The 13,804-nt window shown below is 50.2% G+C and overlaps 4 non-coding genes and 2 pseudogenes across 4 annotated transcripts; all 6 read left to right on the forward strand.

Annotated features, from left to right (window-relative positions):
* The first annotated feature begins 1,342 nt into the window (after positions 1-1,342).
* On the forward strand, positions 1,343-1,533 carry LOC142292628 (U2 spliceosomal RNA). Its single transcript, XR_012750757.1, has one exon. It is a non-coding gene; the product is annotated as a U2 spliceosomal RNA (small nuclear RNA).
* Positions 1,534-2,920: 1,387 nt separating this feature from the next.
* LOC142292674 (U2 spliceosomal RNA) lies at positions 2,921-3,048 on the forward strand (annotated as a pseudogene).
* A 5,469-nt stretch (positions 3,049-8,517) lies between these two features.
* LOC142293138 (U2 spliceosomal RNA) lies at positions 8,518-8,721 on the forward strand (annotated as a pseudogene).
* A 1,387-nt stretch (positions 8,722-10,108) lies between these two features.
* On the forward strand, positions 10,109-10,299 carry LOC142292896 (U2 spliceosomal RNA). Its single transcript, XR_012750913.1, has one exon. It is a non-coding gene; the product is annotated as a U2 spliceosomal RNA (small nuclear RNA).
* A 1,408-nt stretch (positions 10,300-11,707) lies between these two features.
* Positions 11,708-11,900, forward strand: LOC142293105 (U2 spliceosomal RNA). Its single transcript, XR_012751114.1, has one exon. It is a non-coding gene; the product is annotated as a U2 spliceosomal RNA (small nuclear RNA).
* Positions 11,901-13,289: 1,389 nt separating this feature from the next.
* On the forward strand, positions 13,290-13,480 carry LOC142292640 (U2 spliceosomal RNA). The gene has a single exon (XR_012750763.1). It is a non-coding gene; the product is annotated as a U2 spliceosomal RNA (small nuclear RNA).
* The last annotated feature ends 324 nt before the right edge of the window (positions 13,481-13,804 follow it).

Here is a 13,804-nt window from a genome sequence, read left to right on the forward strand (position 1 = left end):
TTAGCCCGATTTAATGAATTGGAAGAAAGCATACGTCTTCATATGCACCTCAATTTGGCCCATTCACTTTTCACACTTCCTCCTTTTGTTTTTTATCTTTCACACTTTTGACTTTCTTTATTCATCCAAATAGCAAACTCATCACCACTCAACCTGACCAACTCGGCTATGTCCCCGTGCTGCAGTTCTCTGTCTTATCTAGATCATTTGCAATTGAATGGAATAGATCCCTTTTGGACAAAGTGGATTCACCTGCTGCTGCAGTGACCACAGGTGTGATAACATCTAGAATTGGCATCTGGTGCGATCTCTCCGCTTCCACTCCAAAGAAAGTTACCTGTTTATTCCTATCATGCATTGGTTTTTGGGGTTTTCTTTGAGTAATGATGATCTCTTTAGTAGTCTGTTGGCGCCCTCTCCTGGAGGAATAGTTTGCTTGCTCTTGGACATTCTAAAAGAGAGGTCATGATAGACATTGAGCTTCTGAGCTCAATTGGGGACAGTCATGGGTGATGAATGTTTGCAACCTACTGCGAAGCCTCATACCGCAATATAAGGAACGTCAAATACTAAGAAAGGGCGGCCTATGAAAGAATTACTACTTTCAATAAGTACACTTAAACGGCTAATTGGGAATAGAAAAACTGTAAAAAGCCCTCTGAGAAAGCCCCCCTCTAACCTTTGATAGTAAGCTTTTCTGTAGTCTGCCTGTTGATGTATTTTCCGTTTGAACTGTGCACAACATGAAGAGACGGAACACTGGCGGCTTGTCACAATGCCCCCCGATGACATCACAATAGCGCTGCTGCCTAGAAAACAAGCTGCGCAGAAGAAGTTGTTCTTTGGGTGGGAGGGTGGGCTAGTGGAAGGAGGGGGCAATCTCTTTTTTTCCCGGGTGGTAGGGGGATGACAGGAGAAGGGAAGCGGGTGGTGAGAAAGGTACAGAGGGCAGGGTTTGGGGGCTGGGAAGGAAAGGGAAAAGATTAGGGTTTGGGGATGATGAAAGGGCTTTCTACGGGTAAGGATGGCAAAGGGTGGCAGTGACGGAAAGTCAGGCAACCTGTCCTGTCCGTCTTTTTGTATCGTGAATTGGAAAGACTGCAAGGGGGAGGGGAGTTGCTTGCGCCCTAAAGGAGGAGTTATTCAGATTCATTGCAGTGGGCGGCGGCTGCAAAACGCACCATTCTTCTTGTTTTGGCTCTGCAAAGCAGCCTTTTCAAGGGTTGGCTTGGGTGACAAAATGTCTTGTGTAGGCGTGGGTTTGTCTCCCTCTCGCTCTCTCTCCCTAAGATGTGTCCGGCATAGGCCAGGGTGCCACTCGAGGCCCAAACCAATTCTGGTTATCGCTTCTCGGCCTTTTGGCTAAGATCAAGTGTAGTATCTGTTCTTATCAGTTTAATATCTGATACGTCCCCTATCTGGGGACCATATATTAAATGGATTTTTAGAACAGGGAGATGGAAAAAGAGCTTGCTCTGTCCACTCCACGCATTGACCTGGTATTGCAGTACCTCCAGGAACGGTGCACCCCTTCTTAACCCAGTTTCCAAAAGCAGAACTCAATTCACCTGATTCATATTAGCCCGATTTAATGAATTGGAAGAAAGCATACGTCTTCATATGCACCTCAATTTGGCCCATTCACTTTTCACACTTCCTCCTTTTGTTTTTTATCTTTCACACTTTTGACTTTCTTTATTCATCCAAATAGCAAACTCATCACCACTCAACCTGACCAACTCGGCTATGTCCCCGTGCTGCAGTTCTCTGTCTTATCTAGATCATTTGCAATTGAATGGAATAGATCCCTTTTGGACAAAGTGGATTCACCTGCTGCTGCAGTGACCACAGGTGTGATAACATCTAGAATTGGCATCTGGTGCGATCTCTCCGCTTCCACTCCAAAGAAAGTTACCTGTTTATTCCTATCATGCATTGGTTTTTGGGGTTTTCTTTGAGTAATGATGATCTCTTTAGTAGTCTGTTGGCGCCCTCTCCTGGAGGAATAGTTTGCTTGCTCTTGGACATTCTAAAAGAGAGGTCATGATAGACATTGAGCTTCTGAGCTCAATTGGGGACAGTCATGGGTGATGAATGTTTGCAACCTACTGCGAAGCCTCATACCGCAATATAAGGAACGTCAAATACTAAGAAAGGGCGGCCTATGAAAGAATTACTACTTTCAATAAGTACACTTAAACGGCTAATTGGGAATAGAAAAACTGTAAAAAGCCCTCTGAGAAAGCCCCCCTCTAACCTTTGATAGTAAGCTTTTCTGTAGTCTGCCTGTTGATGTATTTTCCGTTTGAACTGTGCACAACATGAAGAGACGGAACACTGGCGGCTTGTCACAATGCCCCCCGATGACATCACAATAGCGCTGCTGCCTAGAAAACAAGCTGCGCAGAAGAAGTTGTTCTTTGGGTGGGAGGGTGGGCTAGTGGAAGGAGGGGGCAATCTCTTTTTTTCCCGGGTGGTAGGGGGATGACAGGAGAAGGGAAGCGGGTGGTGAGAAAGGTACAGAGGGCAGGGTTTGGGGGCTGGGAAGGAAAGGGAAAAGATTAGGGTTTGGGGATGATGAAAGGGCTTTCTACGGGTAAGGATGGCAAAGGGTGGCAGTGACGGAAAGTCAGGCAACCTGTCCTGTCCGTCTTTTTGTATCGTGAATTGGAAAGACTGCAAGGGGGAGGGGAGTTGCTTGCGCCCTAAAGGAGGAGTTATTCAGATTCATTGCAGTGGGCGGCGGCTGCAAAACGCACCATTCTTCTTGTTTTGGCTCTGCAAAGCAGCCTTTTCAAGGGTTGGCTTGGGTGACAAAATGTCTTGTGTAGGCGTGGGTTTGTCTCCCTCTCGCTCTCTCTCCCTAAGATGTGTCCGGCATAGGCCAGGGTGCCACTCGAGGCCCAAACCAATTCTGGTTATCGCTTCTCGGCCTTTTGGCTAAGATCAAGTGTAGTATCTGTTCTTATCAGATCGCTTCTCGGCCTTTTGGCTAAGATCAAGTGTAGTATCTGTTCTTATCAGAACAAACTGAGCTAGCTACACTTGACGAGATACGATCAGGGAGACAAGCTCCGAAGCCCAGCCGAGACCGAAAGAGGGAGATCGGACGGAAGAAGAGCTTGGCAGAAAGAAGCAAGAAGACGAAGGCTCGGAGAAGACTTGGGGAGACCAGAGGAACTTCGAGGAGGAACACAGCGGGAGAAGACACCCGGAGAAGAATCCAAGATCCAGCTCCGGGAACTCAAGCAGGAACCAGCCATGGCAAGCAAGCCAGAGAAGGCAGCCAGGAAGGCTCAGGACCCAGGGACCTCCAGGAAGGCTCATCCAGAGGCTTCTTCGGCCCAAGAGGCCCCTACCTCCGACGCCAGCCAGCCGGAGGGAGCCCGGACGCCGCCTGAAAAGGCTCCAACCCTGGAGCCTTGGATGCGGCAGACGGTCGCCCTGAAGCTAAAGGCGGTGGATGGTAGGTTGCCGGACATGTCCAGCGACGTGTTCTGCAAGAAGATGATTCTGGATCAGGGCTTCTCCAGGGCGGAAACCCTGAGTGTCCAGACCTTCATGACTGGCATTTTTCTGGTAACCTTTGCCACGGTGAATGCCTGCAGGAGATACTGGGAGGCGATGAACGCAGCGATGCCGGACTCCCCTTTTCATTCTTTTTTAGGATCCTGTCCTATACAGAGGGATGAGAAGAGGATCACGGTCTCCATGCGGAACCCGCACACCCCAGGAAGAGACATCTCCACGTTCCTGGGACATCAATGCACAGTGGTGAGGGAGCCATCCCACATCCTTAACGGCAACGGATTCTGGACGGGTAAGTGGTCAGTAACCGTCCGACTCTACAGGGAACCAGCATCCGAGGATGGTCTCCAGCACCTGCCCCCGACATTCTCTCTGGGAAACTCCTATGGTCTCATCTACTACCCGGACATGCCACACAACTGCAGGAAATGTGGCGGGAAAGGGCATTCGATGAAGACCTGCAAGGAGGACGCCTGCAGGGTTTGCCGGGTGACAGGACACAGCTCCAAGGACTGCCCAAAGAAGAAGACTTGCAACCTATGTGGACAGGCGGACCACCTTTACAAGGACTGCCCACAGCGGGAGAAATCCTGGGCAAGGGTTGCCGCGGCGACCCAGTATCGGGTAGTCACAGCTTCGTCGACCAAGGCAGCTACGACCAAGGCCACAGAGGCCAAGGACAAGGCGGCCAAGAACCCGGCGACCGTGGCTCCAGCCGATGCCCCAGCAGCCACGGAGTCCAGGGAAAAGAAGGGTAAGAAAACTGCTGCCCCCTCCCTGGTCCCCCCCCCTGTCACCCCTGTCCAAACCCCTCCCCCCCCGGCCAACCCTACTGAGGATTCCACTACCTCCACCTCATTTCCCTACTCCTCAGCTGGTCTCCTCACCCCCCCCCCAAAGCCCACTCTCCCTCCCCAGACCATGAGAGCAGAGGGCCTCAGCACTCTTGCACTTTTCACCGAGGAGGATTTTCCAGCTCTTGTCTCCTCAGGTACAGGCCAAAGGAAAAGGAAGGTGGAAGATAGTCCTGTCGCAGAACCTTCCAAGCTGTTCATTGTGGACCTTAACCCACCCCAGGAAGAGGAGGATGGCCTCCTCCCAGAACCGGACGTGTTGGAGCAGATGGTGGAGTCCCTTGTGGCCGAAGAAGAAATGGAGGAGTCGGAAGCCACTGAGGCACCATCCCTGCTTGATCAGCTAGCAGAAGAGGGTCTGCTGGAGATACCCTTACCAGCAGGTGCCAAAGAGGAAGAACCGCCCGACCGGAGTGGTAACTAAGGCACACCGCCTGCTCTAACTTTCTCTTTCCTCCAATGACTGCTAACATTAACATCTTTTCCATTAATGTTAGGAGCATCAGAGACAAGTTCCGACGTCAGACAATTTTTGCGTTCCTTAACACTCAGTCTAGTGATGTATTTTTCCTGCAGGAATGCTCCCTTCCCTCCTCTAGGTCCTTCAACCATCTGGCCAGGGAGTGGACCCATGGCCCATCCTACTGGTCTGGCGGGGGCGACTGTAGGTCCGCGGGGGTCGCCGTGCTGATCAGGGGAAGCGCCTTCACATTGGACTCTGTTCAGGAAATCGTCTGCGGCAGGTTACTGCTCGTGGATGGCACCTGGGCGGGAGAACCTGTCAGGTTCATCAATGTGTATGCTTCTCCTGTGAAGAGCGATCGACTGGAGCTCCTCCAAGCCCTGCGCCCTCAGCTCGCTACCGCCAGGACGGTAGTGATGGCCGGGGATTTCAACTGCCCGATTGAGGAGGATGGACGCAGTTCTGGAACGGCTGCCAAGTTGGACGTCACATCCAAACTGCTCATTGAGATGGTGACCGAAGCCTCTCTTGTGGACGTTGTTGGCTCCATCGGACACGGATCCGTGAACTATTCATGGTGCCGATCCGATGGCTCGCTGCGTTCCAGGATTGACTTTGTGTTTACCTCTCGGGCGGTTGGGCGGAGTGGGCACTCGATGGTCCCCTGCTTCTTCTCTGACCACAGAGCCATTCACTTTCAAGGTGTGCTGGGCCATGGCTTCCCCATTGGCCCGGGCTCCTGGAAGCTGAACTGCTCTCTGCTGGAAAAGGGTGAGATTCTGGAGGAGCTTAGAGCTGCCTACTCCACGTGGCGGGCCTACAAGGCGGGCTTCCAGTCTGTTTCTGACTGGTGGGAATACGTTAAACTCGAGTTCCGTTTCTTCTTTCAGGCAAAGAGTCAACAACAGGCGTGTCTGAAGAGGAGGGACTCGGAGACTCGCTTAGCGTGAGCGCGTTCACTGCAGGACTCTTCTGCGGAGCTCGTTCTGCGAGGCTGGGACGTGAGAGAGGAGCTGAGGAGACTAAGAGGAGCTGAAAGGCACTTAGAGGGGAGGAAGCACGAGCGAATTGTCTTCCGTTCCAAAGTGGAGAACCTGGAGAAGGGTGAGAAATGTAACTCGTTCTTTTTCAGGAAACTCCACGCCGGTCACACGCCCATGAATGAACTACGAGACGAGAGTGGAAACATGCGACGCGGGAAAGAGAACGTGATGAAGGTCGTCAGCGACTTCTACAGCGAACTCTACGCCCGCAAGACTACTGACCCCGAGGCCGCCGATAAGTTCCTGTCAGGTATCACTAACCATCTTGACCCTGCAGACGCGGCGGCCATGGATGTTCCTCTGACGGTGGACGAGCTGCTCTCGGCTGCCAAATCCTTTAGTTCTGGCAGGACACCGGGCAGTGACGGCCTCCCAGCAGAGCTCTATGTAGCGCTGGGAGACCTAATCTGTCCGGACCTGTTAGGGCTGTATGAGGAGATGGTGGTGGAGGGCAGAATGCCTCCATCTCTGAGGGAAGGAATGGTCACGATCCTGTACAAGCGTAAAGGAGAGAGGTGCGACCTGAAGAATTGGCGTCCCATCACCCTTCTGAACGTCGACTACAAGATCCTGGCCAAGACGATGGCAACGAGATTGAAGACTGTTATCGGACGGATCATCCACCCGGACCAGACCTGCGGCATCCCCGGACGTCGCATCGCAGACAGCCTGGCTCTCATGCGGGACACGGTCGAGTACATCAAAGCCCGCCGGGTGCACGCAGCCCTGATCTCGTTGGATCAGGAAAAGGCCTTCGACCGTGTTTCCCATGAGTTCCTGGGCAAAGCTCTGCACAGGTTAGGTTTGGGTAACATGTTTTGCTTGTATGTCCAACTAATGTATTTTGATATTCACAGCTCGGTGTTGGTGAACGGCTGGAAGACTGACCCCTTCCCGGTCCTCTCAGGGGTCAGACAAGGCTGTCCTCTGTCACCTCTTCTTTTTGTTTGTGTTATAGAACTCTTTGCAGAGGCTATCCGGCGGAATGGAGAGATCAGAGGGATCACCGCACCAGGACCAGAACGCTTCGAGGTCAAGTGCTCGCTCTACATGGACGACGTGACCGTCTTCTGCGCGGACCGGCGCTCAGTCGACACCCTCGTCCAGACCTGTGAGACCTTTGGACGGGCTTCGGGAGCCAAAGTCAACTGCGGGAAGTCGGAAGCCATGCTCTTCGGGGACTGGCAGCCGGCCTCTTCCGCCCCCTTCCCTTTCAGCATCCAGCCGGATTTCATCAAGGTTCTTGGAGTCTGGTTCGGGAAGGAAGGAGCAGCCCTCAAGTCCTGGGAGGAACGCTTGACCAAGATCACCCAACGGATCGGTCTGTGGAGCCTCAGACGCCTCACCTGTGAGGGCAAAGCACTGGTCCTGCGTAACGAGGTACTGCCCGTGCTGCAGTACACGGCCCAGGCCTGGCCCCCCCTTGCCACCGTGTGCAGGGCCATTACCAGGACGGTGTTTCGTTTTGTCTGGGGATCCAAGATGGACAGAGTAAAGCGGAGCATCATGTACAAGGATCCTCGCAAGGGTGGGAAGGGCGTACCCGATATCCCCACCCTCCTGCGATCCTCCTTCGTATGTGACTGCGTTCGCCGAACTCTGCGAGTCAAGAGAGGTTCCGCGGGTGGGTCCATGTCTCGCTTCTTCCTGCTCCCCCTTTGGAGACGGTTAGGCTGGGACAAGTGGGACAGCTCCTTCCCCTACAACTGGACGGCGCCATGGTTCTACGGAGACGTGGTTCGGTTTGTGAGGGAACACCAACTGGAGGGACTGAAGCCTGATTTGTGGAAGCCAAAGACTATCCACAAACTCATCAGAGCCAAGGACGAAATGGAGAACATTCCAGGACTTCATCACGACACACTGGAGACTGTTTGGACAAACGTGTCATCGGCTGGATTGACCAACGGGCACAAGGACTTGTCATGGATGGCGATACAGGGCGGACTGCCCGTCCGGTCATTCATGCACGCCCGGAACCTGTGCAAAACCCGGTACCGCCCAAGGTGCCCCTTCGTGGAGGAAACATCGCTGCACGCCTTTTGGGACTGCCGTTTCGCACAGCGCCTGTTGGTTGCCCTGGAGGATGACCTGAGGAACTCCGTCCCCAGAGGGAGCCTATCGTACCATTCCGTACTTTATGGACTCTTCCCTGGGACTCACACCGTTGGAGCCATCCAGGAGGCTTGGCGCCTTATGAACTGCTTTAAGGACGCTATTTGGGTCGCCAGGAACCGGCTCATCTTGAAGAGGGAGAGGATGTCTATCCAGGATTGCCGCAAGCTGATCCACAGCCTGCTCAGAGACTATTCCATCATGGACAGTCCGGACGACAGCGCCGAGGAGGAGGTTTAGACCTCTTCCATGCCCCCTCCCTCCTTTTCCCGTTATGTGCGTCTTTCAATAAAGCTTCGGGCCTGTGATTTCCCCAACCTATCCCCCTTTTCCCCTACCCCCATCCCCCAATCGCCGGTTCGTCGTTATTTATTGTCTAACTTTTTCTTTCAGCTTGAGTGTTATGGATAAGCATAGGAGTGTGATGCATAGTTTAGTGCGTCGTACTCTATGGCTATGTAAGAAGGATTGTATAGTTCTGTGTGTACGGGGCTGCGGCACTGTACACGGTTTGTTACCTTTTTGTGAGTAGTGCATGATAATAAAGATGCTGTTAAATCAAAAATCTGTTCTTATCAGTTTAATATCTGATACGTCCCCTATCTGGGGACCATATATTAAATGGATTTTTAGAACAGGGAGATGGAAAAAGAGCTTGCTCTGTCCACTCCACGCATTGACCTGGTATTGCAGTACCTCCAGGAACGGTGCACCCCTTCTTAACCCAGTTTCCAAAAGCAGAACTCAATTCACCTGATTCATATTAGCCCGATTTAATGAATTGGAAGAAAGCATACGTCTTCATATGCACCTCAATTTGGCCCATTCACTTTTCACACTTCCTCCTTTTGTTTTTTATCTTTCACACTTTTGACTTTCTTTATTCATCCAAATAGCAAACTCATCACCACTCAACCTGACCAACTCGGCTATGTCCCCGTGCTGCAGTTCTCTGTCTTATCTAGATCATTTGCAATTGAATGGAATAGATCCCTTTTGGACAAAGTGGATTCACCTGCTGCTGCAGTGACCACAGGTGTGATAACATCTAGAATTGGCATCTGGTGCGATCTCTCCGCTTCCACTCCAAAGAAAGTTACCTGTTTATTCCTATCATGCATTGGTTTTTGGGGTTTTCTTTGAGTAATGATGATCTCTTTAGTAGTCTGTTGGCGCCCTCTCCTGGAGGAATAGTTTGCTTGCTCTTGGACATTCTAAAAGAGAGGTCATGATAGACATTGAGCTTCTGAGCTCAATTGGGGACAGTCATGGGTGATGAATGTTTGCAACCTACTGCGAAGCCTCATACCGCAATATAAGGAACGTCAAATACTAAGAAAGGGCGGCCTATGAAAGAATTACTACTTTCAATAAGTACACTTAAACGGCTAATTGGGAATAGAAAAACTGTAAAAAGCCCTCTGAGAAAGCCCCCCTCTAACCTTTGATAGTAAGCTTTTCTGTAGTCTGCCTGTTGATGTATTTTCCGTTTGAACTGTGCACAACATGAAGAGACGGAACACTGGCGGCTTGTCACAATGCCCCCCGATGACATCACAATAGCGCTGCTGCCTAGAAAACAAGCTGCGCAGAAGAAGTTGTTCTTTGGGTGGGAGGGTGGGCTAGTGGAAGGAGGGGGCAATCTCTTTTTTTCCCGGGTGGTAGGGGGATGACAGGAGAAGGGAAGCGGGTGGTGAGAAAGGTACAGAGGGCAGGGTTTGGGGGCTGGGAAGGAAAGGGAAAAGATTAGGGTTTGGGGATGATGAAAGGGCTTTCTACGGGTAAGGATGGCAAAGGGTGGCAGTGACGGAAAGTCAGGCAACCTGTCCTGTCCGTCTTTTTGTATCGTGAATTGGAAAGACTGCAAGGGGGAGGGGAGTTGCTTGCGCCCTAAAGGAGGAGTTATTCAGATTCATTGCAGTGGGCGGCGGCTGCAAAACGCACCATTCTTCTTGTTTTGGCTCTGCAAAGCAGCCTTTTCAAGGGTTGGCTTGGGTGACAAAATGTCTTGTGTAGGCGTGGGTTTGTCTCCCTCTCGCTCTCTCTCCCTAAGATGTGTCCGGCATAGGCCAGGGTGCCACTCGAGGCCCAAACCAATTCTGGTTATCGCTTCTCGGCCTTTTGGCTAAGATCAAGTGTAGTATCTGTTCTTATCAGTTTAATATCTGATACGTCCCCTATCTGGGGACCATATATTAAATGGATTTTTAGAACAGGGAGATGGAAAAAGAGCTTGCTCTGTCCACTCCACGCATTGACCTGGTATTGCAGTACCTCCAGGAACGGTGCACCCCCTTCTTAACCCAGTTTCCAAAAGCAGAACTCAATTCACCTGATTCATATTAGCCCGATTTAATGAATTGGAAGAAAGCATACGTCTTCATATGCACCTCAATTTGGCCCATTCACTTTTCACACTTCCTCCTTTTGTTTTTTATCTTTCCACACTTTTGACTTTCTTTATTCATGCCAAATAGCAAACTCATCACCACTCAACCTGACCAACTCGGCTATGTCCCCGTGCTGCAGTTCTCTGTCTTATCTAGATCATTTGCAATTGAATGGAATAGATCCCTTTTGGACAAAGTGGATTCACCTGCTGCTGCAGTGACCACAGGTGTGATAACATCTAGAATTGGCATCTTGGTGCGATCTCTCCGCTTCCCACTCCAAAGAAAGTTACCTGTTTATTCCTATCATGCATTGGTTTTTGGGGTTTTCTTTGAGTAATGATGATCTCTTTAGTAGTCTGTTGGCGCCCTCTCCTGGAGGAATAGTTTGCTTGCTCTTGCGACATTCTAAAAGAGAGAGTCATGATAGACATTGAGCTTCTGAGCTCAATTGGGGACAGTCATGGGTGATGAATGTTTGCAACCTACTGCGAAGCCTCATACCGCAATATAAGGAACGTCAAATACTAAGAAAGGGCGGCCTATGAAAGAATTACTACTTTCAATAAGTACACTTAAACGGCTAATTGGGGAATAGAAAAACTGTAAAAAGCCCTCTGAGAAAGCCCCCCTCTAACCTTTGATAGTAACGCTTTTCTGTAGTCTGCCTGTTGATGTATTTTCCGTTTGAACTGTGCACAACATGAAGAGACGGAACACTGGCGGCTTGTCACAATGCCCCCCGATGACATCACAATAGCGCTGCTGCCTAGAAAACAAGCTGCGCAGTAAGAAGTTGTTCTTTGGGTGGCGAGGGTGGGCTAGTGGAAGGAGGGGGGCAATCTCTTTTTTTTCCCCGGGTGGTAGGGGGATGACAGGAGAAGGGAAGCGGGTGGTGAGAAAGGTACAGAGGGCAGGGTTTGGGGGCTGGGAAGGAAAGGGAAAAGATTAGGGTTTGGGGATGATGAAAGGGCTTTTTACGGGTAAGGATGGCAAAGGGTGGCAGTGACGGAAAGTCAGGCAACCTGTCCTGTCCGTCTTTTTGTATCGTGAATTGGAAAGACTGCAAGGGGGAGGGGGAGTTGCTTGCGCCCTAAAGGAGGAGTTATTCAGATTCATTGCAGTGGGGCGGCGGCTGCAAAACGCACCATTCTTCTTGTTTTGGCTCTGCAAAGCAGCCTTTTCAAGGGTTGGCTTGGGTGACAAAATGTCTTGTGTAGGCGTGGGTTTGTCTCCCTCTCGCTCTGCTCTCTCCCTAAGATGTGGTCCCGGCATAGGCCAGGGTGCCACTCGAGGCCCAAACCAATTCTGGTTATCGCTTCTCGGCCTTTTGGCTAAGATCAAGTGTAGTATCTGTTCTTATCAGTTTAATATCTGATACGTCCCCTATCTGGGGACCATATATTAAAATGGATTTTTTAGAACAGGGAGATGGAAAAAGAGCTTGCTCTGTCCACTCCACGCATTGACCTGGTATTGCAGTACCTCCAGGAACGGTGCACCCCTTCTTAACCCAGTTTCCAAAAGCAGAACTCAATTCACCTGATTCATATTAGCCCGATTTAATGAATTGGAAGAAAGCATTACGTCTTCATATGCACCTCAATTTGGCCCATTCACTTTTCACACTTCCTCCTTTTGTTTTTTTATCTTTCACACTTTTGACTTTCTTTATTCATCCAAATAGCAAACTCATCACCACTCAACCTGACCAACTCGGCTATGTCCCCGTGCTGCAGTTCTCTGTCTTATCTAGATCATTTGCAATTGAATGGAATAGATCCCTTTTGGACAAAGTGGATTCACCTGCTGCTGCAGTGACCACAGGTGTGATAACATCTAGAATTGGCATCTGGTGCGATCTCTCCGCTTCCACTCCAAAGAAAGTTACCTGTTTATTCCTATCATGCATTGGTTTTTGGGGTTTTCTTTGAGTAATGATGATCTCTTTAGTAGTCTGTTGGCGCCCTCTCCTGGAGGAATAGTTTGCTTGCTCTTGGACATTCTAAAAGAGAGGTCATGATAGACATTGAGCTTCTGAGCTCAATTGGGGACAGTCATGGGTGATGAATGTTTGCAACCTACTGCGAAGCCTCATACCGCAATATAAGGAACGTCAAATACTAAGAAAGGGCGGCCTATGAAAGAATTACTACTTTCAATAAGTACACTTAAACGGCTAATTGGGAATAGAAAAACTGTAAAAAGCCCTCTGAGAAAGCCCCCCTCTAACCTTTGATAGTAAGCTTTTCTGTAGTCTGCCTGTTGATGTATTTTCCGTTTGAACTGTGCACAACATGAAGAGACGGAACACTGGCGGCTTGTCACAATGCCCCCCGATGACATCACAATAGCGCTGCTGCCTAGAAAACAAGCTGCGCAGAAGAAGTTGTTCTTTGGGTGGGAGGGTGGGCTAGTGGAAGGAGGGGGCAATCTCTTTTTTTCCCGGGTGGTAGGGGGATGACAGGAGAAGGGAAGCGGGTGGTGAGAAAGGTACAGAGGGCAGGGTTTGGGGGCTGGGAAGGAAAGGGAAAAGATTAGGGTTTGGGGATGATGAAAGGGCTTTCTACGGGTAAGGATGGCAAAGGGTGGCAGTGACGGAAAGTCAGGCAACCTGTCCTGTCCGTCTTTTTGTATCGTGAATTGGAAAGACTGCAAGGGGGAGGGGAGTTGCTTGCGCCCTAAAGGAGGAGTTATTCAGATTCATTGCAGTGGGCGGCGGCTGCAAAACGCACCATTCTTCTTGTTTTGGCTCTGCAAAGCAGCCTTTTCAAGGGTTGGCTTGGGTGACAAAATGTCTTGTGTAGGCGTGGGTTTGTCTCCCTCTCGCTCTCTCTCCCTAAGATGTGTCCGGCATAGGCCAGGGTGCCACTCGAGGCCCAAACCAATTCTGGTTATCGCTTCTCGGCCTTTTGGCTAAGATCAAGTGTAGTATCTGTTCTTATCAGTTTAATATCTGATACGTCCCCTATCTGGGGACCATATATTAAATGGATTTTTAGAACAGGGAGATGGAAAAAGAGCTTGCTCTGTCCACTCCACGCATTGACCTGGTATTGCAGTACCTCCAGGAACGGTGCACCCCTTCTTAACCCAGTTTCCAAAAGCAGAACTCAATTCACCTGATTCATATTAGCCCGATTTAATGAATTGGAAGAAAGCATACGTCTTCATATGCACCTCAATTTGGCCCATTCACTTTTCACACTTCCTCCTTTTGTTTTTTATCTTTCACACTTTTGACTTTCTTTATTCATCCAAATAGCAAACTCATCACCACTCAACCTGACCAACTCGGCTATGTCCCCGTGCTGCAGTTCTCTGTCTTATCTAGATCATTTGCAATTGAATGGAATAGATCCCTTTTGGACAAAGTGGATTCACCTGCTGCTGCAGTGACCACAGGTGTGA

The sequence above is a fragment of the Anomaloglossus baeobatrachus genome, chromosome 2 (assembly GCF_048569485.1).
Source record: "Anomaloglossus baeobatrachus isolate aAnoBae1 chromosome 2, aAnoBae1.hap1, whole genome shotgun sequence".
In the NCBI taxonomy this organism is placed as follows: Eukaryota; Metazoa; Chordata; class Amphibia; order Anura; family Aromobatidae; genus Anomaloglossus; species Anomaloglossus baeobatrachus.